At 37.2% G+C, this 27,492-nt stretch overlaps 1 protein-coding gene across 1 annotated transcript in view; it reads right to left on the bottom strand.

Annotated features, from left to right (window-relative positions):
• The window catches only part of LOC126848719 (peroxidasin), a 101,832-nt gene extending 76,399 nt beyond the window's left edge, over window positions 1-25,433 (bottom strand). Inside the window, exon 1 of the mRNA XM_050589824.1 lies at window positions 25,001-25,433. The gene's annotated coding sequence lies outside the window, so the exon portion shown is untranslated. The remainder of the gene's footprint in view (window positions 1-25,000) is intronic.
• Window positions 25,434-27,492: the final 2,059 nt, after the last annotated feature.

The following is a 27,492-nucleotide window of genomic DNA, read 5'->3' on the forward strand; positions in this document are numbered from 1 at the left end:
ATTAAAAATCACCATTTTAATAAAAATATTGTCCAAAACAGATAAATCATTAACGCATGCACGCAACAATCTCATATTAGCTGAATTAATCATCGTTGCCTTGTATTGTATTATAAAAATATGAATGCGTAAACGGCACGATCGAGCATGTAATAATTAACACAGACACGGAGTAAGGATCGTCAAGCATCAATAAATATCGGTCTGCTTGAACATCATATGCTCCTGCCAAATCAAACGATTCCCTCCGGACGCCTTGCGAAGCCAACTTCCTATTTTGCTGCTTCTGTTCTACTTGAGTTTGCAGTACACAGAACATTTCACGATAGAGAAATCAATGCCGTACACGTGTAAGCTATACGCTGGAGAATCGCACCTTTTCGAACAGGCTACATGGCTACAATATGAAACTTCAGACGTGCCACGTGAAATTGAAATTGTACAAAAGGCAAATCTAAGCGAAATGTATGTAAATTTTTTTTAATCCGACTGTGTAAATATAGGAAAGTAGGACAAATTTAAAAATCCACAGGGATGTTTTAACTAGGAAACATTTTTACGCGAAAACGAGGACATCTGGAAATTCTAAGATAATTTAATCCAAAAATATGCGCCGTAACTTCTGAATAATGTATTCGTGCATTGTTATTTATTTATTAACATTATAAATGCATTACGTAGATTATACTGTTTATATATATTTTCTTATCAATTTTTCAATTCTTTAAAACAGATAATCTGAAACAATCTAATAATGCTTTGCATTATTATACTAAACATCATAAATTAATCTGATACGTGAAATACATGAATTCTTCTGCTCCTTATTAGATATAGATATTTCACGTATAAAAGTACCAAACTCGATTACTTCGCTAGGAAATAGTGTCAATAATACATTCGCAAAAATTTACTAACAAGGAGCTATCCTCCAGCATTGGTATGGCCCCTGCGTCGCGATCTTCTCAATCTACACCGTGATCGAGTTATATGCTGAAGAAGCTCGAACCTGTTCAATGAGAGAAATGAAATCGTCAGGTCCAACGGTTACGCGCGGAGATCCCAAGTACGAAGTAAATCAACCGGTCGCTCCAAGTCAAACAGAAGATTGTTACCGCGAAATTTCGCGTGATTCAATTTGGTCGGAAATTCGGGGTGGAAAACATGGTGCGCGTCTCGATGGTCGGCCCGCTTTCCACCAGAGAGAACCATCCCCCGGTTTCGCTCTAACGAATCTATCGACAAGTTTGGAGTTTCTCCACATCCCGTGGCGGCTCTTTCACCGGCTGTCACCTTCCACGTATAGCGTTCTCCCTCTTTTCCGATCCGCTTCGTGCCAGCAAAGGGCAAGGGGACTTTGTGCTCCCCTCACTCCTTGCGATCTCGCCTCGTCCGTAGAACTAAGAAGGGACAAGCAATTTTTACTTTTCCTATACCGAGGGGTAACCAAAGACCTGTCGTTTACTCGCAAGTTTCAAATTATTTCACCATCTGGCGCAGGTGTTGGCGTTGATAACGAGTTGCGGCGCCGAATAAAAGTCTCTCGTATCTCTCCAACTGCTCTCGCCGTTGTTTAAACTAGACAAACTACGAAACGGTGTAGAAATCAACGAGACGAGCGCGAATCGGGGAGTTGATCGTGGAAGAGATTCGGTAACCGGAAAACGGAAAGTAAACGCTGTCGCGTCGCTGAAAAACGGGATGGACGCGTCAGCAAAAATAGTCAGAGGGATGCGAGAAGTATTTTTCTTTTCTAATTCAATTACTTAGCTGAATTAAAAATATATTTAATTAAATTAAATTATATTTTGACATGTAGTTTTATCTTTCTCATGTCACGTCAATTACTGCTGAAAAATCGCACAAGTACACATGATATCCGGCAACAATCATAAATTACACAAGGTATTCTACACAGGTATTCGAAAATTCGATCGAATCCGATGCGGTCTGCTCAGCATCCTTGTCCGCGAACCGATAAACAAATCCTCACCTAGGCGGTGAGGGTTGCACAAATAGTATGGTGTGACGCGTACTTTATGGTTGTGTAGAACATGCCCTCGGTACGTTGTAACGTACTTGTTCCGCGCGCTTGTTACCGATAACTAATGTTCTATCCGCCTATTCGATAGCGCGATTTCGATAGCCGATTGGCAGAGAAAGACTGCTGGACCAGAAAGAGATCGTGCGATTGAGCAAATTACGACACGTAGATTGCGAGCACCACCGGGGGCTAGAAACGATCAGTATGCTATCGGCGGCATCGCTGGACGAAATGTGAACGAAGCGCTAAAATTTTCTCGTTTTCCATTCGCCGTGCAATCGAGATGATCGCTACAAACCGATCGATCAAACTGAAGTAACGCAACACATTGTAAATACTTCAAATTCCTCCAATCTGTATCCATAAAGATTCTTGTGCTAATATTTTTGTATCGTATGCAAAATATAAAGGTATAAAAATTCTAGTACTAACACAATCGAGACAGTGATAAATTTCCCGTGTGTCGTGAAAAAAAAAAAAAAAAATTTTATCTAATAACAAACAACATTTTCACGCACACACATTTAGATTTTTATTTCGAATAACTTCTTCTTTGCTCCAATATTCTATATTATGTTAATTAATAACGGAAGTGTATAACTTTCGTATTCGCGCGTCCTATGTTACAATTTAATGTTATTAAGAGTACAAGTTCGGAACTTTATTAAGACATGCAAGTAATCAATCGATCGCGAGAATTATCTTATAACATCGATGCTATGAGGTAACTTTGCGAACAAGAGTTCGCGAGCGCTTCCTTGGATCATCCTAAACTAACGATAACCAACTTCCTACGCTTAACTTTTCAATATAATCTGTCGCGTATACGCAAAATATTTGTTTGAAAACAATATATTAAGTATTAATTATATTTCCTATGCGTTGACTCAAATGTGAAGAGAAGAAAATTCAAGTGAAACTCAGTAAGGAAAATCAAAAATTGCGACGTCTAAATATACACAATCGCAGTGATTGTTCGCCTTTCAGTACCCTGTCGTAAAGCGATCGATTTTGGCAATACGACGTTTCGCAATCGCAACTTCAGCCAATGTTTGCTCAATAAACCTCATGAAAGCCGACGAACCAACTACCCAGTTAACCCGTTAGCCCTCGATCTGGAAATTATTAATCGTGCTGATTGCAGAAGTTCGATATAACCAGATCAAATTGTGATGCATTTTTTAAATACAAATATATAGAAAATAAAATATGCATTAACGTTTTAAAATCGACATACAGTATCAATATGCATTAAATTACACACAGCATGTATATATCTTATATATTAAAATTAATGTCCATGTTTAATTAAACTAAAATCAAACCTTATCTCGCTAATATCATAACTTATATATCTGAATTAATTTATTCGTACAAATAATCATATTGTCGTATCGCAAAATAAATTCTAGTAAAATTCTAGTAAATTCTAATAAAAGGAAAAAAAAAAAGAAGACAAAAAAGGGGCGTATCTCGGATCGATAGAGAGAGTTTGAAGGTAGATCTGAGGATAAAAATATCCTCAAATTGCAACGCTGTTTACTGATGACGCTTTGATGTTGAAATGACAACAATCAAGTAGCCGCGGTTACAATGACCATACTATGATAAAAGCGACAATGGCATGTCGTGGTTAGGACAACAGCGGCCACGTTTGTATCACACTCGCGCCGACAATGGCATAGCAGATCGCGTGGAGATTTATATGAAGGTCGAAAAAGAATATTGTTAAAAATAAAAAGCTCTTCGTATTGCTGCGTCCAAGAGATTGTAAAAAAATATAAGCGATGCTTGTGCAATTTGGTCGCGTTAGACGCGTTGATATGATTTTACTTTTCCGCATCCGTAAGACGCTCATGCGAATTTATAGCAGCACTTTACCTCGGGAACTTTTACAATGATCGTTTTTAACGCGACTTTGACGATACATTACAAGATACGGTAGCGTGTAATACCAGAATCAACAAAATGCATATAAGCGCGTTATGTACTATGGCAATATCCTAGCGTTGAGCGCGTTGCAAAAGCGCTCCTTTCTCCATTTGGCTACCGACCATCGCGTTTCGAATGCACAAACTGTACTCTAGCTCGACAAATGCCCGTTACCGCCGTTATGCCATAAAGGCATCCTAACGACAGTTTGATGGAACACGGTAGAATTTTTATATCCTCTTCGCGCCAACTATATACATTTATTATACGCATTTTTGCTCTGTATTAAAGTCCCCCTTGCGTGTTTCAAGATAAGTCTATAATAAAATGATGATATACAATCTGCGCGAGTTCTCGATATCGATTTTTCTTTTTACGCCATTCTTTTTGTCTTGAGATAAGGATATTCATTAAAGATATTCTATTAATAAAAATCTGTAAGGCGTTGCCATACAGTGTCGTGTACATTATCAACCTGGATCACAGTTCATTACGTGTACTGAGGTATACTTAAATAGTGTATAACCTAAGCGCCCTAAGTGGAGAAGGAAGCTTAAATTCATTAAACGCGCCATTGAACCGGCAGCAACTCAACAAGAAGACTCCATTCAACCACATTTTCTTCTCTCTCTCTCTCTCTCTCTCTCTCTCTCTCTCTCTCTCTCTCTCTCTCTCTCTCTCTCTCTTTCATCTAACACCAAAATGGAATTGTCAATTTACAACTTCATTGATGCGTTAGGTGCGCGCGCACCGTTGGCGCCCCTTTAACACCGATGTGTTAACGACCGCGATAACAATTACCGTTTTCGATTATCTACGTCGCATTGTCTCTCGATACAGATTAACGGGTGGTTTTGCGGTGAAAAAATAAAAATTCGTAAAATGTCATATCGTTAAACTGTCAATTCTCCGAATCTATTCATCCATAACGGTCCCCATTAACATTTCATCTCTTGGCGAAGCGAAAATTAGTAAACCGCAACTCTCCTGTTGTTGCTCATCCTTGGAAAATTTTGCGTGAATAATTTCGAATTTCTTGTATGCCTTCCAAAGCTGCAGTCTCGTTTCCTTTAAGTCAGCCCTCCTACAACATCTTATCATTATGCATCCACGTTCCTAATGCACGATCTCCATCCCTATGCACAATGCGTCAGCCATATACCTCGGTAAACTGCGTCGGAAACACGTGGATACGCATCTCTGTATATATCCGTGTGTATACACGTCGCGTATATAAACACATATACATGTGTAGAACAGATATGTGATACGCGTACGTACGTGTGTACGCCTCTATACTCACGTTTACTTCTATTAAACTGACGCGCGTGTCGTTCAATTCGTACTTGCGATTACCAAGCTGATCCGCGCTGCGTGTTTGCGACAGAAATGGAGAGACATTCGCTTTAGCCCGCAATCGTTTACACATATTCAGCGACACTCGCACACTTTTGACAGTTGCCAGGGATTTTGCGCGAATCGTTTCGTACGCGATGTCGTTGTACACACATGTTGATCGGCACGAATTTTACTTAATGTGATGATAAATACTTCGTTCCACAGTATTATTATTATTTACCGTTCGTCTCTTCCTCGATAAATTTGATAATATCAATTTGGCGAAGAGAGGAAAATTCGTATTTCCAAAATGAAAATTTTATTGGACATTGGCAATGCGAAAGCACTTGTCAAAGGGAAAATTATATCGCTGTTTTGGATGCGCACAGAACAGCAGTAGCAAATGTTGTTACTCCATTATCGGCCTGACTGCATAATTTTCGACCGTATAATTTAATGTCCATAAATGCTATGCATGCAAAATCTACTTGGTACAATTGATAAATAAATATTTTCAACGGTGATGTGCATAGCAAATATGCAAAGATGAGCAATTCGTTAATTCAATTAAATTGCCATTTAATTCGCCAGTTATATGTGCATAAAGATAGAAAATACAATATATTTTCTACCGTAATTTCTTTTTTAGCTCGCTTACGTTTTATTTCTCTCTTTCATCAAACACATGTTCCGCGAATGTTTTCTCTTGTAAATGTACTGCCAATAGCATCGGTCTATCTGAACATGCATCGAGGAAAAATAGATGTATATATTATAGTATCTCCTTTCTATCAACATTATGATACAATCCTCTTGTTTTCATTCCCATGATACCTAAATGGATTGATCAGAATATATGCGTGCATCTTTAAATGTATATGCTATTATAAAACCAGCTTCTAAGATATGGTCGTTGTAAAGTTTTCTTTCTCTCCGTTTTTTATATTTATAGTATATTTTATATTATATTATATGTTTATTTTATATTATATGTTTATATGATATATTTAAATTATATATTTATATCATATTTTACGGAATATAAATATGTCTATATAATTCTTTTTATGCAAAATGAAATCATTCTGATTTATATTTTTTTTCGAACGATTGAATTAACGAAGAAAACACACTTTGTAGTGGTAAGCAATTATTATTCGAAATAAGCAAGATTATAACAATGCATTCATAGTTACGCGTAATTTGAATACAATGACTATCGTCCGATTACCTTACGTTCATTAACGTAACAAAGAAAAGAGAATATAGGTATGCACGCGTTGTTTCGCGAGAAACTATGTAATCGCCATCAAGTTTCCGAATTCTAGAAACCTCCAGTCCTTGATTCCGAGTTTCAACTTAGCCAAGCATTTCCTCGAATGCTAATGCGATTTCGCATTACGTGTGTAATGGAAGAACCCATTAAGTGATGTATGTATGTCGCGCAATGTACGCGACTGTGCAAGATTTCCCCGATAAGAATATCTTCAGCGAGCGGCTGAGAATCCGCACGTGTTATTATTTTTTTTTTTATACGCCTTATACGTCCTGCAAATTGCGCGAACGTGCGATTAAATTCCGCACGGGAAAGAGCGAAAAGAACGACGACTCTCGCGCGCTCTCAAAAGTATACAAATACAGCCCGTAAATTCGTCTCCCAGAAATATTGTTTGGTCCATAGACAGCATGACTAATGTACACCAGTGGGGGGGGGATCAATAATTTCATTATGTATTCAACGTCGATACATGCCAGCAATAAATCGTTTTCCACCGAACTATGGTGAATCTGTAAATCTTGTCCGGACTTCCATATTCTCTAAGCGTGCAATGCAAAAAGTCATGTCAGTGGAATCAGAAGGCATTACATTGCCATATTTTGCTATCGTATCACGAAATTCGTCAATTAATCATCGTACTGTCCCAGGAGGCCAACAATTCGCGATATTCTATTCGTGATAACGAATGAATGGGATGAGTGATCATTTTTCTTCACGATGTACATCTAAAAATGCTTAAATATAATAGGTTATCGATATTTTTACTGCTTCAATAGCAACAAGTGTCGTTATTATTCCAAAATTGTCAGTATTTTATTATATATCGCTTGTAATAAAATAAAATCATATTCGCAATTATTATGAAAAATTAGCAAACTTTTTCGGAAATTAAGAAATATAAATAATAAGTATAATTAAATAACATGCTTTATGGCAACATATATATATGTATGTACTCTGGAATATCCTCTGCAAGATATTATCGACATCTTTATTCTATATGTAACACTTTACATTCTATCTATAACACTGTCTATCATGTATAAATATCTAACCAATATTGGAGATAAAAAGTGGATGCAAAAATAGTCGAACAATAATAGAAAGCGTATTATCAGATTATATAATGATATTATCGGATTATATAATGATTACTCATAACGAGCAAGCCTGAACACAGCATCCAATAATATTCATAAAAATTAAGAAAAGAAGTGTTTTTACACATGTTCCATAAATGCGTTATATTTGATCAAATATAATAAAAATGATATGATAAAAACAGGCAAAGAAATTTGACATATCGCAAAACTAATCCACTCACGACGACAAATAATACAACATAAATATTTCTCGCGATTTTGCAGATACAAGATTATGTACATCTTCATGTGCATGCGTGTGTACTTTACACGTTGATCAAATAAAATTAATGCGCGGCATCTTCCGTCAATATTTATTTGTGAATGTTTGATTGTTGAAAACATAACAAACGCAAACACCGAATAAAATATCGTCGATATGTAATCTATTGATAAAAAAATTATGCGATGTTATTTAAGAAATATCTAAGAAAAAATATGAATTTAATAAATCAAAGAAATATAATTAAATCATCTTTTACGACAATTTAATCTCACTTTCGAATTTATTGACAAAGCGACAACCATATTTGTGCACTACATAAGCATATTTCCTTTGTCATTCAAAAATCATACATTTTGTCGATATTTGCGAAATGTTGTCAATTCATGTAGCTTCATATGATTGTACTCGCGTGATATTCTTGTCACGTCATAAACAATAAAATATGCGTGATCGATATTGGATGTACCATGAAATATTATTTGATATTTTGATTAGTACTTGTTTAATCATAATTAACAGTGCTTCCGCGAATGAATATTGTGTGAATGTATGAAGAAGTAACAATGAAGAAACAAGAAAGGAGGAGGAAGCATCAGGCATCGGCGGAGAAACCGTGGAATAAAAAATTAGATAATTTATTTACTTCTTTTATTCATTTGTGACATTAATTAAACGTCTATCTCTTACAATTAGTGCACAATTTTACAATAGCGCGTGATATATAATGCGTATATATAAAGTATTTTAGATTTTATCTCGCGATATTTAAAAGAACTAACACATCTGTTTAAAGAAAAGTGGTCATGTATAGTATTAATTGTTCTGAATGTACCATTTTATAATTTGTATTTTTATAACTTTATATTTATATTTTACAGATCAACGATGTAATTCCACATGGTACCGGTGAGTTAAATTACTTATCTTAATCTTGTGGTACCTAATAGATTAAAAATTAAATATCAAAGAGAATCTTTAAGATTTCGCTAAGTAAAGAATAATAAAATAATCAAATAATTTTTCTATAAGAAGATAAAAATATACAGAGAGTAAAAATATACAGTTAGATATATAAAAAGATGCCAAATTACATGCAACATAAATAAAACTTTAGAATAATAGTAAAATACTGTTAAAAAGTTAACTGCTTAAAAAATTAAAATAAATATGACAGAAAAGAGAAAAAAAAGAAAGAAAGAAAAAAGAAGAGAAGGAAAAGTAAGAGAGAGGAAAAGATGCAGCGGTCCAGCAAAAATTTAAAAGAAAGGAAGAACTATGTTCCTATTAATTTTACATTAGGTATTAAAATCCAAAAGTAGATCACAGTTTCGCAAAATAATGCAAGAAAAATAAGCTTTCAACATATTAATTAGTTTTTTGAAAACGTCAACGCAACACATATGTATATGTATATATTTCTGTTTCTTCATACTTGTCCAAGTTTGAATATTATGACAGACGGATACATAATAAATGATTGCGCGTATATTGACGTCTCTCAGTGTAATTATTCCATGAAGTGACGAGTTTCTCTCTCAACAATTTCATCATCCGTGATGAAACTTCACGTAGGGGGAGGGTTAGCTTAATTAAAGTTCGATACTACAACAAACAGAAAAGTCAACTGCGGCATTGCCGCTTCTCTGTTATATATTGCAGGAGAAAGAAGAGAGCAAAATCCGTGAGTGACGCGAATTGGCCTTTGGCACTGTTTTCGAAACATTTCTGAAACTTTATAACGTTGATGATACTTCAACTCCGAATAACCTTCTACATTAACTTATTTGTCATGCGTAACACAAAGCGTATAATTGACATTGTAAATTTTTTCGCGTAACAAAGATCAAATATTTTTTACGCGATAACGACCCTCAATATTATTTAACGATAAGGCCAAAATGTCCGTCTGATTTTCTGGCAGAGGACCGGTAATATCCGAAAGATTACCGAAACGAGTGACAAAAAGAGAACGTCGTTAACGTTAATTAGTAAGATTTCATTTAGAAATTTAACTTTAACTTTCATAATTACATGATAATGGCATCGTTTTACCGAACGTCTACGCGTACATGTCTTTAATATCCCATAGTCAGCAGTCCCCATCCTTTATAAAGTAAATTCGAAGGAAACCGATACCTTCCTTCCCTCACACTTATAAACACACGCATCCGTACGAACACAGGTACTGGGATCTTTACGATAACTTGGATTTATGTTTTATATATCGCTATTTTGACGACAATGCAAATGTCGGGCAATAGTATAGCTCGTAAGGTGCTTCGAATTTCCATCGTAACAGTAAATAGCCACGTCCTGTTGTTACGAGCAATACTATTTTACTTGTTTGGTTAAGGGTTTGTTCAAGAATACTGCATACATATATACAAGCGTGTATGTTTGTTTTTCAAAAAATACAATTGCATTTTATATAAAAATGTACACGTGTGTCTTATTTTTGAAAAAATATAATTGAATTATTTTAATACAATACAAGCATATAAGAAAAAAATAAGAATGCATTGTTTAGGAAAAAAAAAGATAGGAAGAACTTTTCAAATGTCTTATAACAGAAAAATGTCAATGAAAGAAATCATGCTACATTGTCCGCATTATAACAAGCTCGTTATGTCAAACGATTACAAACACTGCGGCCAGCCATTACCTTCGTTCCTGCCGAGACATGCAGAGCGAAAGAAGAACTAGGCTAACAAAAAGAAGAAAAGACAGTGACAGATACGGGATGAAGGATGCAGTAACGAATCATGACCGCGAGAAAAAGAGAAAGACACGGACAAAAAGCAGGAGAACGCGAAAGAGTTATGTCTCCGGTATAGATTAGGGATATTTATGGACCGGTAAATCAGATATATATCGCGTCCTCTCTTCTCGGCGCGTCCTCACGCGATGTGAGTTCCCATAATGTAAAATAAGTCCTTGTACAAATATTTTTTCCCTTTTTTTTAATTGGGAAGGAAGATTTAAAAAAAAAAGTTAATTTTAATAAAATAGCTAATAAAAATTCTCTAATGCAACGGAAAGTAGCTAATAAACGAGTCCGCTGTCCGTAAAGCATTAGCAATTTTATTCCGTAAAATGTCTGCATTCTCTCTCGAGGAAAGATTTTAATTACGCGCGTAAGATCGCATCCCGTCTTCCTATTTTTTTTTCTTTCCTCGACATTCGACTTCCTCCTCGGGAAAGTTCCCTCACGCTCGCGCGACGTCCTCTCCTCTCAACTGCAAATTCCTATTTCACAGATAACTTCCATAACGTCACGCGCTATCGTGCCGTCTCTCTTTACCTCGCTTCGTTCTCGAGAGGAACGAAGAAAGCGAAGAAGGAATAATGCCGAGATACAAGGGGGAAAATAAACGCGGGAGAAGCGCGGCAAAGCGCGGGGACGAGAGGCGATGGCGTGTGACAGGAGAATCGTGGAAGAAAAGAAATTTCCGCGCGGCAAACGCGGACGGCGAGCGGATTGACGAGCGGCAGAGATACGAGCGACGAAGAAAGCAACGGGGGGGAAGGGGAGGGGGGGGAGGAGGATAAAAAGCGAGCAGTCTGCTTATTATGTAAAGAGAACGCGCACCCTTTTTTTTTTCCTCGCGCGCCCTTCCCGGTTCTTCGCTTAATGCTCCATTCAAAAGCTCTTTGAATTAATATCGCATAATGCGATAACACGCGAGCCGACCGGTAACATTCGGCTTATTGCGCTCGTTTTGCGAAATGCCCGCTAATAAAGGAGCGCGCGTTAGTTCGGACGCGCGTTGCGCATTAAAGTTAATACGCGCATCATCGGTCCGACACCCACCCTCGCGGCTTTATAACGCGACATGTTCATAAATTTTTCTCTCCCTTTTCGATTTTTATGAAAATTAATAGTACACAAAGCACACAACACACCCATACACAAGGGTATAGAAAGAGATAATTTTGAAAGCTTATATCATCAAATTAACTGATTTTATGCCTATGTTAAAAAAAAGAAAAAAGGGAAAAGTAAAAACGAGAGCGTTCGACAATGGCGCAACACGAAGCAAATAAACGAGAGAACTTTTTAAACAATATCACGCAGTACGCAATATCCACGCTTGCGGCGAAATCGTATCATCTGCATACGTGCAAGCGGAAGGGCAAAACAACCTGGCAATAATGCCGTAAATACAGATGATAGCCTCACGTGAACACGGTCTGGAATTTGAGAGCATACATGCAATTGAAATTTAATCCACAAGTTCGATCTCAAAAGCTAGACCGCGGTATAGCTATACTAATGCATAATTCGTCGCCGGGAGAATCTATCATCGATAATAAGAAGGATATCGTGATATGAATAAATGATACCTCAGATTTGTCCGAAATTCTTTTTCTTTCAAATATTATAATTGAAGGAACTTGGCACAAAGAGACACGAAATAATATTTTTATTTGGAAACGAGAAAAATGTATAAAAAAGATAGAAAAGAGAAAAGAGAAAGAGAGAGAAAAAGAAGTATGAAAGTTTTTTGTCTAATATCGCTACAAATGTATATATGTGTATGAACACACACACACACACACACACACACACACACACACACACACACACACCACACGCACATGCACACCGCCACGCACACGCACACGCACACACACACACACACATACCACACACACACACACACACACACACACACACACACACGTTCTCAACAATATTAGACAAAACTTATTCGACTTGGCACATCGACCGGCAATAGTTTTGTAAAAAAAACTTGGTACGTGCGCGAAACTAACGTTATCTAATACCATACGAAATCAATATCAATGCCAAAAGATTAAACGGAATCTAATGCGGGCGCCTACGAAGAGTGACTTCTATCAAATTCGATTTCACTTCCGAATTATGAATTAGTTCCGAATGCGATTCCAGCGACAAGAAGATAATTGATGTATTAATTTTCGTGCACTTGTTTCGAATTTTCTTTCCAAAAAGATTTACCCAAGTAACGTGTGCATCGTCGCTGCACTTCGTATAATAAAAGTTTTGTGACCTGATTTGCGATCAGATTTTCGTGACCTATTATGATTAGCTTACATCAAGAAACCCAGCGACAAATACGCGCGTGTCGCGCGCGCCAGTTTGTTTCAGAACAATTTGTTACATCGTATTGAGTAATATCGTGTCAGATTCATGGTTCCGCCTATAAGAACCGATCTGTATAGAAACTAACGACACTTCAGTTTCAGACATTCAATCATCGCGAAAACAATGCATGGTACGAAAGGATAATTTTCTCAAGTTATATAATGCATAGTATATCTTAAACTAAGTAAAAACACATTTTGTTCCATCATTTTGTGTGTGTGTGTGTGTCACTGTTATAGCAATAAGATTTCACTGAAAACTCAATAATATAATATTTATTTACAAGAAGTAGCTTTTAAAGCTTTTTATTTCTTTTGAATTATTATTTTTTTAAATAAATTCACACACACATATATCTAAAATAAAACGTGTATAACTAGTACCGAAATTTAAAATTATAGACATATTACATTCGCTTATTCTTATGATGTGGTAAACCCAAAAAATGGACAAGACACTTTTAATCAAACTCAGATTTCCTTATCTTATTCTTATTTTTTTACACAATATATTGCTTAATAAATTTATTATAATATTATGATTATACACACACACACACACACACACACACACACACACACACACACACACACACACACACACACACACACACACACACACACACACATACATATATATATATATATATATAAAAGAAAAAGAGAGAGAGAGAAGGGGAGAGGGGGAAGGCGGGACGCACTTTAAATATTACAACATTTTAAAATGCACACGTACATACAATAATTGAAAAATAATCATTAACTGATTTTTTCAATGACATTTCATTGCCTTACAGTACTGTACTTATAATTGAAATCATTGTTTATAATACACTGATTTCATTTCATTTAAGAGAATATAGAACAAATGACAAGAGGATAAAGGGGATGTCGCTCTTCTAGCATAGCTCTTTATTCGGTTATTCTCTCGCTGAATATCCCGAAAAATTATTATTAGCTTTAAATACTACTAAAAATCACAATCCTCTCTCTTGGTTCCGCGGCAGAATCTCACCCAACATTAATCCCCGCGTTTTCCCGTTATGTTCGCCGCCATTGTCGTCGTTGGCACCGATCACCAGCGACATCGTTGAGCAACGTCAAAGGGAACCCTTCTAACGGCCAGCGTTCATCGATCTGTTCATTAACGACCTAATTAGCCACACGGCCTGATTACTCAACCTCGAACCATCAGTCGAAGTTTGCCGACTAAGCAGCCGCGTGACACGATGCGCTGCTGGCGTCGTTAAGGCACGCGGATCACTAACCTTCATGAAAAGAATCGAATCGGTTGACTTGGATCATCACCCTCCGGAGATATCATTATCGGGAATACAGACCGTCGGATATTTCAATTCTTCCTCTCATCATCCTCTTTATTTTCTCTTCCTTTCCCTCTCTCTCTCTCTCTCTCTCTCTCTCTCTTTTACCGCTGCAGGATATTTCATTATTAGAAAATCTGTCTGACACTCGAGCTCTCGTTCCTCGAAAACATTTCATTATTAGAAACTTTTCCTCCCCGATGTTCGGATAACTTTTAGAAATTTCCCGTTCACACCATGCAAATTGTCTTTGATAAAACCATCGCCATCGATGATTTGAAGAAAAAAAAAAAAAACTTCGAATCAAAATAGCGCTAGTTCGCATTTTTAACCCTTATCCGTAACACAATCGTTGAGTTTGGGCGCGATAAAGCTCTTGTTCATGGATGAACATTACACGTAATCGATATTACACCGTGTGTTATTCTCTTAAAGATAAACGTATCAGATTTACCGTACGTTTTAACCTCATATAAACGGAATTATACGAAATAATATCCTTTTAGTATATCCCCTGATACAGAGAGAAAACGCGAGACTATATTTGTTCTTCAACAAGGAAATCAATAAAATTGAATTGAAGGAACGTTGTGCCGATAATGTCGCGCCATTGCTTACAAACGTTCTTTTCCTATATTTTCTCATATTATCTGACCGGTTTTATATCGACTGAAAGCAACAATATGTATTTCTCATGGATAAAAATCCCGCGAGACTGTTAATATTATTTGTAGACTCTTTTATTCAACTGCGTCGATTTTCCGCCTCTCTCTCTCTCTCTCTCTCTCTTTAAATTTTAATATTGATAACTTCTCCATAAAAATTTCATAGGTATTTATAAGTATTCTACTCACCTTCCTTTTCCATCTTTAAATATTTTATGATTACACTTTTAAAGAAAAAGGTATGTAATTTCACAGCAAATGCTCTCACCATATTTTCGTCATACTGAGTTTACGGTTCAATTTTATAGGCGAAGTAACTCCATTAATCGCATCATGGGAATATGAAATATGAGCTGACCGATATAAAATTGACGTCAAACATTGAGCAAGCTATGATCAGCATCGAGAGTACGTAGTAACGTACCTTTACTATTTAGACTAAAAAAATCCATCTCATCCCGTTTCGCGTTAAAGATTCGAAAATTCGTTAGATAGAGACGCTAATTTCATGAAACGATGTTAATTTACCATGATGCCGCTAGCACCAGGTACCTAGCGCGTTGTACCGGAGATATGGCACGAAAGCTTTTAGAAAATCCGCTTCTAACGGCATAGTTTCTAACGAGTCGATTCTCATGAACCGCAAGGCTTTTGTCAGATCGATAATAATATTCTACGGTTACGCTATCTCTAGATGAAAAAAAATCCGATTTAATTTTCTTGTGTGTGCGTGCAAGCCAACAGAGTCGCAACGTATAAAAGTAGAAAACCAGTCTTCGCATATTAGCCTTGAGCTCTAAATTATTTTTTAATTTTTTTCCGCGGAGAAAAAGATTATATCTCTCCACGCGCTGATAAATACGACCAAGTAAAGGTTTAATCGTAATGCGATGTAAAAAAAAGTTAAAAGAGAATAAAATGAGAGATTTTAATCGACCGAAAAGCACTCATTAATCGAGTAATCTGAAACATCATCATTTTTTTTTTTAATTTTTATCTCGGCGTATATTTATAGATCTCTGATATAGCGATATTTACAACGTTTTTCGCTCATGTCGCAATGGCTAACCTTGTCTATCGTTTATAGAGGCAAAATATTACTACCGCGAAAGCACATCGCTCGTAAATATTAGTTTTATATATTGACCAGTTCGTCGAAGCGCACACAAAACCAAAAATTTCCTGATACCAATACCACAATTTTCAGAGACTATCAAATAATCGATCCATTGTTATCTATCGTAATTTAAAGTATTAAACTATTAATGCTTCTCGATTTATTGCAGCAAACTTTTTCACCGCAACTTTTCATTACATTTATGCGTACGAACACTATTATTATAGACGATCACTCTTGCTATAAAAATATTAATTCGATTATAAGTAAAGCCACTGACGTATTTTGCGGCAAGCGCTTCTAAAATTAGTAAAAGGAAATATCGAGGTCAATCGCGAGGCGGGGCCATAACTTTCCAGAAAATAATTTATAGTCTAACGAATATATAAAAAATAAAAGGGGAGTCGAACTATCACCCTGCGACATCCACGAACAAACGGACCTTCCGATAAGATCTCAAATGGTCATCATTTCACATGGAGGCCTTTCTTCTCGTTCCGCGCTAGAACAATTCTCCGCTGATGCGGCTCGCAAATTAAATTAATGTTGGCAATTCGCCTCGCAGACATTCTTCCTTTATGTCGTGATAACAATCTCGTTACACTTCTATATTATTGAAATAATTCCGATATTCGCCTACCTTTATTTCTATTAATTATTATTAAAATCGACGCAATACTTATTATTAGCATAGTTTGACAAATTAACGATTTCATGCACGTAAAATAGGTACATTTATTACGATGCGTAAGTCGTTCGCTGTGAAATAAAGATAATCCAATGCAGGATATAAAACATTATATATGTTTTAGTTTATAAACGCAGAATATAAAACATTATGTATTTTCTACTGTATAAACGAGATATACGTATTGAAAAATGTGGAAAAAAATTGCGGTGAACAATGTACACGCGTCGTGCATGTGAAACTAACTGTATGGTTTCGCCATATATTCAGAATGAATGCTACATAATGTGCGAGCTGCTGCTCTGCAGAATCTAACGCAACATTATTTGACGCAAAACGTTCTGTGATAAAACGCATGTGTATCCGCACGCGTTGCAAAAAAAAATCAGATGCAAAAGAATCTGTCACAGTTGACAGCATTCTAATTAGACACATGTGACATACAGCTGTGCGCGATATTGTAACAAAAAATAGTGATATTTGATATATTACGCGGAAGAACGTTTGTAACTGAAACTCTTTTTTTCATACAAAAAAACAAAATCTCATGAAGCATTACGACAGCTGTTTCGAATCCAGCGATTCGCGCAACACCAATTTTTTTCCTGGAATTAATTAAGCAGCGCAACGACCGCATGGAAATAGCTTCATGTTATCTATGCGAACCGGTGATTTTATAATTAAGGTGCATTATACATCCGAGCATCGCGGAAGTTAACTGAAGGATGTACGTTGCATTGCATACGCATTAATAGAAAATTGAATATATTGATTATTCACAATTTTGCTTGCCGCGATCGAATAACACGTGCACACATAAACTAGTAAATTTATATTATTCATATTCAAGAAATAGGAGAAAAAAGAATGAAAAAAGAATTACATCAAATGAAAACATTACAACATCACGTATAAAGAAGAAAGAAAGAGAAAGAAATTGTCTCGCGATAGCTGATACGTTTGTGAATAGGCGACAGTTCCGCTTTCAAAGTAGAGATTTCACGCGTTCCTACCCGCATTTAACGCAAAACGGATTAAGTCGTCTCGGTCGCGAGGTCGGACTTTCGTGCGAACGATTAAATCTCGTACGAAAGGAGTAGAAAATGAGGGGGTGAGGGGAGGGAGGGGAGGGGGCGGGGAGGGCAAGCGGTAGCAAGTGAAAAGAAGTAAAGGGGATGAAGAAGAAACGGAGTGTTGCGAGATAGAGACTGCTGGTTACATGGCTGGAAACCGGCGGGGAGGAGGGAGGGGGGAAGGAAAAGCTCGAGCGGAAGGAGAGACAAAGTGCGACGCGCGACTACCTTCGGGCGTTTCGGAGGATAATTTGCATTATTCGCGTGGAAAGTTTCTCCCTTGGCGCGTTAATGGGTCTCTGGGACCTCGAGATTCGGATATACCATCTTCTTTTCTTTTTTTTTTCCCCCCTTCCCTTCCGCCGCGCCGTCCTGAACCGCCCGCGAACGAGCGGAAAGGAATGTGAAAATATCGAATCGCCGCGAGTGTCCTTTATTTTGTCATTAACGACGCTATAGAGTAATGGTACTTCGCGTCGAAAGACAGTATCGGGGAAGGAAACTTGGGAAATTTATATTTGTTCATTAATTTTTAGCTGACCGTATAACATTGAGCGTGCATGCGTAAAAAAACTGCTTAGCTTTCAAGATTAAGCAAAATCTAATGGATTCGACTATATATAAAGAGCTTTAATAATATTTGAAAACTTAAAATTTTATATCCTTTTTTTTAATTTAAGACTTTTTTATTATAACTAGCATACAGCACGATCATCATATCGCGCTTAAATATATTTCGTCCGGTGCGCATATATGCATATATACGCACCGGAAATATTAAATGATATAAGTATTTTAAATTATAGATTAATTATTTATTAATTGATAAATGTATCATAAAGCCTTTCGTTAAATTAATTACTTATGCGATTCAATTATTTAATTGCACGCTCACAATCCAAATTATATTTATCTCGTGAAAAAATTTAACGATAAAGCACCGGACAAAATATATAATTTTAAATATTGTTAAAGAAATGATTATTACTCATAAAGAAATAGCAACAAAATGATAATTTATTATATTTTGAATTCTTGTTATTACGTTTTTTACTTAATAAAATGAATAAATTACGCGAAATATGCGCTTCGAAACTTATTGTTGCGATAATTACGTATGATTCAACGTGCAACATGCAAAAGATAATAATTATTAATCATACCAAATTATTCTCTGATAGTTGGCAGAATCACATTTGAAAAAGGAATTTGTCGCAGCACTATTTTTCTGTGTCGAGTGTTGGTCGCTGGTTGAATGATGAAAAGTACCATAGGAAAGGAATTTGTGACGTGGTCGTTGGAGCGTCTCCCACTATTACAGTACTATTCAAGTGTCGTCGCGCGAATGATAACAAGATCGTAAAACGTAAACAATAGGGCGCTATACGTCGCCAAGGCCGAGCACCTTGTTATTGATAAAACATTACGGAACTATTTCATATATGACGTATATTGTTTATAAGTGTATTGTACATATTGTATATTGTTTAATATAACGGAAATATTTCACATATGATTGTTTATAATATATTATACATATATTGCACATATACGATTGTCTCTTTCATCGGCGTAGAAAAATGTAAGAAATCTATCGTCCGTACAACCACTTGAGAAATGTACGTACGCTGACGTATCGGTTAGCAGTTAATCTTAGGTTAAAAGTTAAGCTCCGACTCCTTAATCTGACAGCATAAAGCCGTATCCTGAGATAAACTTCGCCTCTTCAACCTCGCGCCCGCACCGAATGGCCGGATTTCAAGGGGGCACATTTTTATGTAAATTTAATGGCTTTACCAGTGTAACGAGGGAGTCAACTCGCGCTTTTGTACGAGCGCGAATGTAATACAACCAAGGACATTGCTAATATATACTCCCTTTTTCAACTTCTTGTATAAAGTTTTCATGATGTAAGAAATCGAGCATAAAATGTACTTGGTAATAAGCTTTTTTATCCGACGTGATTTTTATAGAGATTTTTTTCACCATTTTTGCCGTTCCCTTCCTACGGATTTATTTCGAATTTTTCTTCGTAAAGACTTTAAAATCTCAAATTTAAAATCAAATTATTAATTTTTAATATTAAAACTGTGTTGTGTAACAGTGATTGATAACGGATTATTCGTCTGCAAAATTGTATGAGAATGTAAAACGTGTTTTATCTTGTTTTTCCGGGGTAAAGTTTTATATTATGAAATTCTTATCTGTGATATATCGTTAAATAATTCAATTAGAAAAGCATTCAATGTAAAATAACATCGGCTGCAAATATAGGCAGCAGGATGCAACGAGAGCAAGAATTCTTTTCCATTGCTATACTTTCCTTCAAACATCGACAGCACCGACATCTCTAGACCTAATAACATTAAACTACTAGAAATCAGGAGTTGATTGCGACGCATTCTAAAATACTTCCTGATCTTTTTAGAACGACCATTTGGAAGAACGTGGAAAGGCTCGTCTTACGATCCCTTCGAGAGCGAACATAATCGAATCCGTACGATGGGAATAAGCTATTGGGAGCAGTTCCTACAGTCAATATATCGATCGTCGCAACTGATTTCTATCAAGAAACGCAGAATTTCGAGCGAAAACTCAGGATGCTATTGAAGAAGCGAGCAATGGAACAAGAATTATCAGGAAGAGATGCAGCTGATTATCAGCGCGGGTACAGTTACTTCAAGAATAATAATAGGATTTTACGTTGGAACTACATTATCTCAAGCAATGGGGAATACAATCGATTCCAAATTCAAATATTGAAACAAAAAATACCGGATTATATTAATGCGATGTTTATGAAGAAATCTGAAAAAAAAAAGTGGATCGCACTTTTGCGGGCGCAAAAGCGTAAAATCATATTTTTTCCAAATTACATATTGTCATTGACAATACATGTACTATCGCTCACAGAAAATGTTCCTAATAATATATGCGTCGCGCTTCATTACCTCGCGTCATTGCAATCATATCATTTTCTATAGCTCTATATCTCGCGAACCCGATGATTATCTGGAACATAAGTAGGCTACACACGCGAATATCGTAAATGGCAACGACTGTACTCGACATCCGCGAGAAATCACTCTCGGAGGTATAACGTAGCAATCTTGGATCCGTGGTCGATAACTGCGCGCGATATGGCGGCTCAATTACGGCGACTGCGAACTTTCGCCCCAAGACGACATTTCGCGGCAACTTACGAGCGTATCGAGGATAAGGAGACGTTACTTGCAGTGAGAGAGAGAGAATTCGCTTAGCGCTTGTGCAGCGTGGCGCCATGTAGAATACAGGATACATGGAATAAGGGCAACGACGAAGGCGGAGAGTAAGGATGATGAAAAGATGGAGGAGGGAAGAGCTCTTCCTCCCCCTAAAAATCGTAAGTCAGACGCATAGGCGCGCGTACACATCCCCTCTATTGTGCCACTCCATTAAACATTCGTTGCAGTTACATCAGTTATAAAGCAAAATATAATCTCGCGATGCAGTAAACACGCCAAGCGAGTTAAACGAATTGGGCGCGGATTGCGTCTTCTAGGATGCCGTAGGGACGGTAGAGAAGACAAGTATAAACGTTTCGCAGCCACGAGCAATGCTCGCGGGCGTGGAAAGTAATTTAAGGAGCGATCAAGCTGTCGCCGGCAATGCAGCTTACATCCAGCCCCTTCGGCCCCACGTTACGGCCACGCGCAAGAGGAGATAACCAGAGACGATCATGTATATATTTCCTAGCGAATAAATCGACGCTAACTGAGATAACGAGCCTTTCTTAGCGCGAGAAATAGGATTTTTGCGGAACTATTCGTTCCGAGAATATTCGTTGCAGCTATGAATATCGGAAAAGTCGTATTATTCGACGTAAAATTTCAACAAATTTGAATATTAAATCCTCGTTTATAAAAGCACGTGCATATTCCAAGTGTTTGAGGTAGAAGAAGAAACAAAGCGAATGGAGGGGAAAGAGAGAGAGAGAGGCAGATTATAGGAAAATCAAAATTGAATAATTAAATCGACGATAATAACAGATAGGAGAACCAGAAGAACCCCAGACACAGATGAAGATCTCTTTCAAGTGTTTCGCAATTGTAACCTTCTGGCGCCAAGCGTCACCCGAGAGATAACTCCGCGCACTTTACAATTTATATTACACAGTCCTGTAACACAAGCTCTACCTCACAAACCATGAGATTTCTCTTGCCGCAAGATTTACTGGTAAAGTTGTTATTGCTCCGCTATAAAATATTTAATTAGTTGTCTTAATGCCATTTATTTCTCTCGCGCGCTCTACTTGCTATTTATTTCGAACTTTCGCGGAATGCAATGAGACTATGCCACAATATATATACATATATAAAGTGTTCTAGAATTACTAGACCACCTGCTAATGGCAGATTCTTGAGATCATTTGAAAACTATTTTTTTTTCAGTGAAAATCGAGAGAGATCATCACTTTTTGCAAGTTTCCAATTTTTCCATCATATATCTTTATGACTAAGCCCTTAAATTAAAATTCTCTTTCTCTATTAAAGTAACCTCTATCTGGAATTAACTAAAGAATGTAATTTTAATTATCTATAAAGCTTAGTTTGCAAAACGCTCTTCTTTTTTAATCGCTTATAACACGGAAATTATTGATGCCTCGATATTTTTGTTGAGGAAAAATCATTTCCAAATGATCTCAAAAATCTACCTCTTAGCAGGTGGTCAGGTAATACTGGGACACCCTGTATATATAGCGTGCTAAAGAAAAATACTTTATATTACTTCAGTCATACACTAATATCTCACTCTGCAATTATTTCGTTATCGAAAATTTTGTTTTACATCCGTAAGATTTTTACTTAACGTCAGCCGTAATTAATCGATCTTCTTAAACTAATTAAATCAAGTAGAGTGAATTAATTTATTGTTGATATTTGCCATTTCGAGAATTGTAATTTCCTGTCGTAGACACTTCTATCGATAACGTCGCGATACAATTACTATAATCGCTCGAAACGTTAAAGTGCGGATATCGCCGCAAGCCATACGTGATACGTATATCGTATTTAATAAAATATCAACGATACATATCGACACGTTAATATACGAGCGCGTTATTGCGGAATGTAAAATGGAAAGTTTACTCTACGGAATGATTTCTTCCGTTATCAAAGATAACGGTGATTAGAATCAAAAGATGGGCAATTGTGAGAATGCCATCGTGACGTTGATTGGAATTTAATACAGAATAATAGAAACTAGTAACGGCTCTCCAGCTTCTCCAATTAAGCTACCTGGATGTAAATCAGCTTAAGGGAATCCTGTAGTGTACGCGTTGCCGACCGGGATTCAAAGGAAACACCAATGACAATTCATTGTTGAGAAAGCCGTTAATATCAATGGGAAGACCTTTAAATTAAAGTCGCATCTGGAAGGTTTTGCTGTAACGTAACATTGTATCGTAACGAACGAATTGTTATCCGCGCGCGTATGTCGTTAAATGAATTTCTCCATCTAAGCCGAGTCATATCGGTTACAGAGATTGGAAGCGGCAAAAATTGAGCGTCACAAAGATTAAACTTGTCGGGATTAAAGACGCGCGCGTAAGACGCGAAACTCCCTCCCCTTCCGCCCTGCCCGAAGGGGTAGATGCCGCACGGCGGATAAAAACTCATCAAAGTTCGCGCCAGCCAGCAAACTGACGCCATTAGAAGTAATTTATCATTTAAAAGTGGCCCGTTCTTGCCGGCACTCTCAGCAAGCTGCGACATATGCGGTATTAACTTTCTTATGACGGGGATGATCCTCTTGACCCGTTTTCACCTTACGTGATGGCATAGCGCGTGACACATCCTGCACGACCGCGCGTTCCGCGCGCATCTCGTGTATATGTATATAACGACCGTATTATAATACAGGCATTTATCTGACACCTCATCTCTCTACGCGAGCGCACGCGCGCGCGCGAATAAAAGCCATATACAATAATTTCTATCTAATCATCCGAGAATACAGTTACGGTAGCGTTAATGTTGGCGGAAAGCCGCGAAATAATTGATCGCTTAAAATTTATCATTTAATAATATCCCCGTCAACCGATTATCCACCGATGCATCTACCCTAAGTACATAAATAAACAATTGCACAACGGTTACACACGCGACGAATAAATTCAATCCGAATCGCGATATTGTGTGCAAGCGGTTATTATACGCTCCGTTCCCGCCGAAACGAATGGCTCTCACAAATCTCGTTTATTAATGCAGATAGAAAAGTGTTTCTCCTCTCTAAATGTGGAGACGGCGGCCGCGAGCGTTGCAAATGCAAATCACGGGATATTATACGGGATATCGCGTCTCTTACGTTTCCGCACTAAAATATTTTTACGGATAAGAGAGATGTAATGAAAATCGGGATGAGCGATAAAATCGCGAGTACGCGAACTTATTCTCCCAGATGCCATGTTGTAGAATCGCGAACACGCGTTATTATGCATTTTATTCCTCAATGACGAATATTGTCAGTAGTAATACGAATAAGATGGCATTAAGTTATAATTTGTACGAAATAAATGTTAGCACATTGAGTTCATCTTTTAATCTTTTCGTTGCACATAAATTATTCCGGATAAAATAAAATCATAATTATATGCAATAAAGTATATTTGAAAGCAGATATATACTCGTACAAGTCCGCGGAATTATAAAATATTCACGCCTATGGGTTTAATTAGCGCACGAAATGTACGCGTAGTCCTCATCGGATCTGTATACTCACGAATATTCGATCGCTCGCGGTAAAATTAATGTGTCGAAACTGCCTTAAATCGGGAGTAAATTAAAAGCATTGAAATTCTGAATCAGGTTGCAGTTCGCTTGTTATACGCATGCAGGATAATTACATGCGATTGCAGCTCTAACGCCATGTTGAAGTATGCGGCGTTATCGGAAAATATGTAAATCACAGTGTTATCGATTCGCGCGGAGGGAACGCAAATGTGCTAATAAAGCGTGCGTGCACGAGCGCATGATAATTATTGATCAATGTTATCGATATACTCACTCTTTTCCACGTACAACGCAACTAGAAATTTCTTCGCGCTGTGCCCTCCAATTTTCCACTTTTTACTTCCTCCCCCTCTCTGCTTTATTTCTTTCTCCCTTTCTCACGTATTACTCGCACGTTCGTTCGTCTTCATGCGACTTCACTGTCAAACTGGCTCTGTCAAAAAATCACAACTTTCTCCTTTATTGACACTTTCCGCTGTGAAGAGAAGAATCTCGCTTAGAGGCTAATTTAACGTGATTGCTCTTCCCACCCTTCACCGTCGCTTAAACGGCTAAATCATATAATTATTTATTTCCTCCGTCATTGTACTTATGATCCATCCGCCGTTATCGCTGTGAAACAGAATCTGTCCCGCGACAGTGTCAGCATTACGCGGAATATCGCTTCAAGTGATAGTGGACATCCACAGTCGATCAGGAGGCGTATCCTGTCAGACACCACAGTACATCTGCGAGCTGGGATATCGTCCGCGACCGAGAATAATCGCGCGAAATCACGGTTCAATGTGTCGAAACAATTCCGGCGCACCACCGATTTACAATTTCGCGAATCAGAACGGTCAGTCGTTTGGAACCGTGCGAGAATTTCTTGACGCGCGTATCAATCCGCTGAATTTTTCAAAAACAGATATATATATATATATATATTACGTTATCATCTAGAAATTATTGTACGAGATAGGGACATGCCGTTATATACATATTTTATATTTTACTTTCATATTTTACGTGCAAATACTTTTGGAGCTAAGAGAGGAGATATATGCAACTACACGTTATAAATATTTAAAAAAGAAATAACGATCAAAATGAGATGAATATAAGAAAGGAAAGGGTTTTTCCACCTATCCAATTATACGAGTGAAAGCTCTCGTTCATGTTTTAAGCAGCACAAAGCACGTTAAACATACCGAAAACTGCTGCACTGACGATGTTTACAACATCGAATGTTTTGCAAACTAACTGTTATTGAATTTGACTTAAATCAATGTAAGTAAATTAAGTATCATTAAACGTTGTAGAAACATAAACAAAATACCTGCCACTCGTTGAATCATTAATTTATAAATTCTGATTTCCGACGAACATATATATATATAATTTTGTTATCAATAATAATAAATAATTGCATTTGAGATTTAAATAACAAACAATGTTTGGCTCTTTCGTCGTAAAAAAAAAAAAACCATAGCTCTCGACGAAAGTCATAAAAAATCTATCACCGTCTGGCGCAGAAAATTTCTGCATTCGTAATGTCAATCCCATTGCACAATCGATGGTGCGAGTCATGTCACGGAGCTCATATGATCTCTCTCCGCGTAATTTCATGTGCATTTTTCGTTCTCTTTTTTTCTTTTTTTTTTTTTCTATCTATCTCCTCTCTTTGCTCCTCGACCGAACCGGATAATGCCACGAAGGGCGGGACCGGACGTGTCCTACTTTTACGATGACCGGTGTACAGTTTTTAATCCGAGACTAACAACGTGACGCGGATTAGCCATGCGGTAAGATTATGTCACACGCCAACAAGAGAGAACTCACGTACATTTGTCATCACAGAAATTTCAATCGTGACGTCTAATGTTTTCTCCATTTATTCTGACGGATAAATATTTACACAAGATATCATTAATTATTGCGTTTAATCTCGCAATTTTTTGCATTGTATATCATAAATACGATGCGCCATCAGACTTTACAAAGAATATAAAATTCATCGGACAATCTTGAAAGTGCGAACAAAATAATAAATACATTAAAATTGACAGAAGAAACGAAATAACAATTTGAGATTATCTTTTAAACAAAATTCTTTTTAATGCCTACTTTTCCTTTAAATATATAAAATGAAACATAATTATGTTTACGTACTGAACGAAGAAAAGAAGCAAAAGAGCAGCATCCGGTTTATTGGCAATTTAATAAAGCTTATTCCAATTTTTATGATCACTCCACAAACCACGGCGACCGATAAGAAAAGCGATTAGTTCGAAATCGGGCGTGCAAATCACGCGCGATTTATCTTCCTTTCTCTCCTGTACGATCACATGTCGTTGACAGATTCGAGGTCCGAAGCACTAAAATCTCACAATGCTCGTTCATCGAGGATTCCGGATCGGAAAACACCGTTTTTCAAATTGTTCTTGCGGCTCCGGATGACATATGAATCGCGCGAATCACTTCACAATGCCGTCTCAAAAGTTTGCACGAAGAAGAATCTCTCGTGTTTACGTATTTGACGCTTATTTGCTACGACGTGAAATATATCGAGACACACCGGCAAGGACAACAGACCGTCGCCGCGGAACTGGAGCGGCGTGTGTCGAAAAAAAAAATGGACCGACGCGCGAGAAAAAAAAAACCACACGTCCACTTTCGCTCGCTCGAGTTCTTATGAATCTTTTCGTGGGAATGCTCCGCTCTCGCCCGCTGCTCGTTAGGGCTTCGCCAATGGACTGCCAGGCGCCGCGGCAAAAGCTACGGCGC

Source organism: Cataglyphis hispanica, chromosome 4, assembly GCF_021464435.1.
Source record: "Cataglyphis hispanica isolate Lineage 1 chromosome 4, ULB_Chis1_1.0, whole genome shotgun sequence".
Lineage (NCBI taxonomy): Eukaryota > Metazoa > Arthropoda > Insecta > Hymenoptera > Formicidae > Cataglyphis > Cataglyphis hispanica.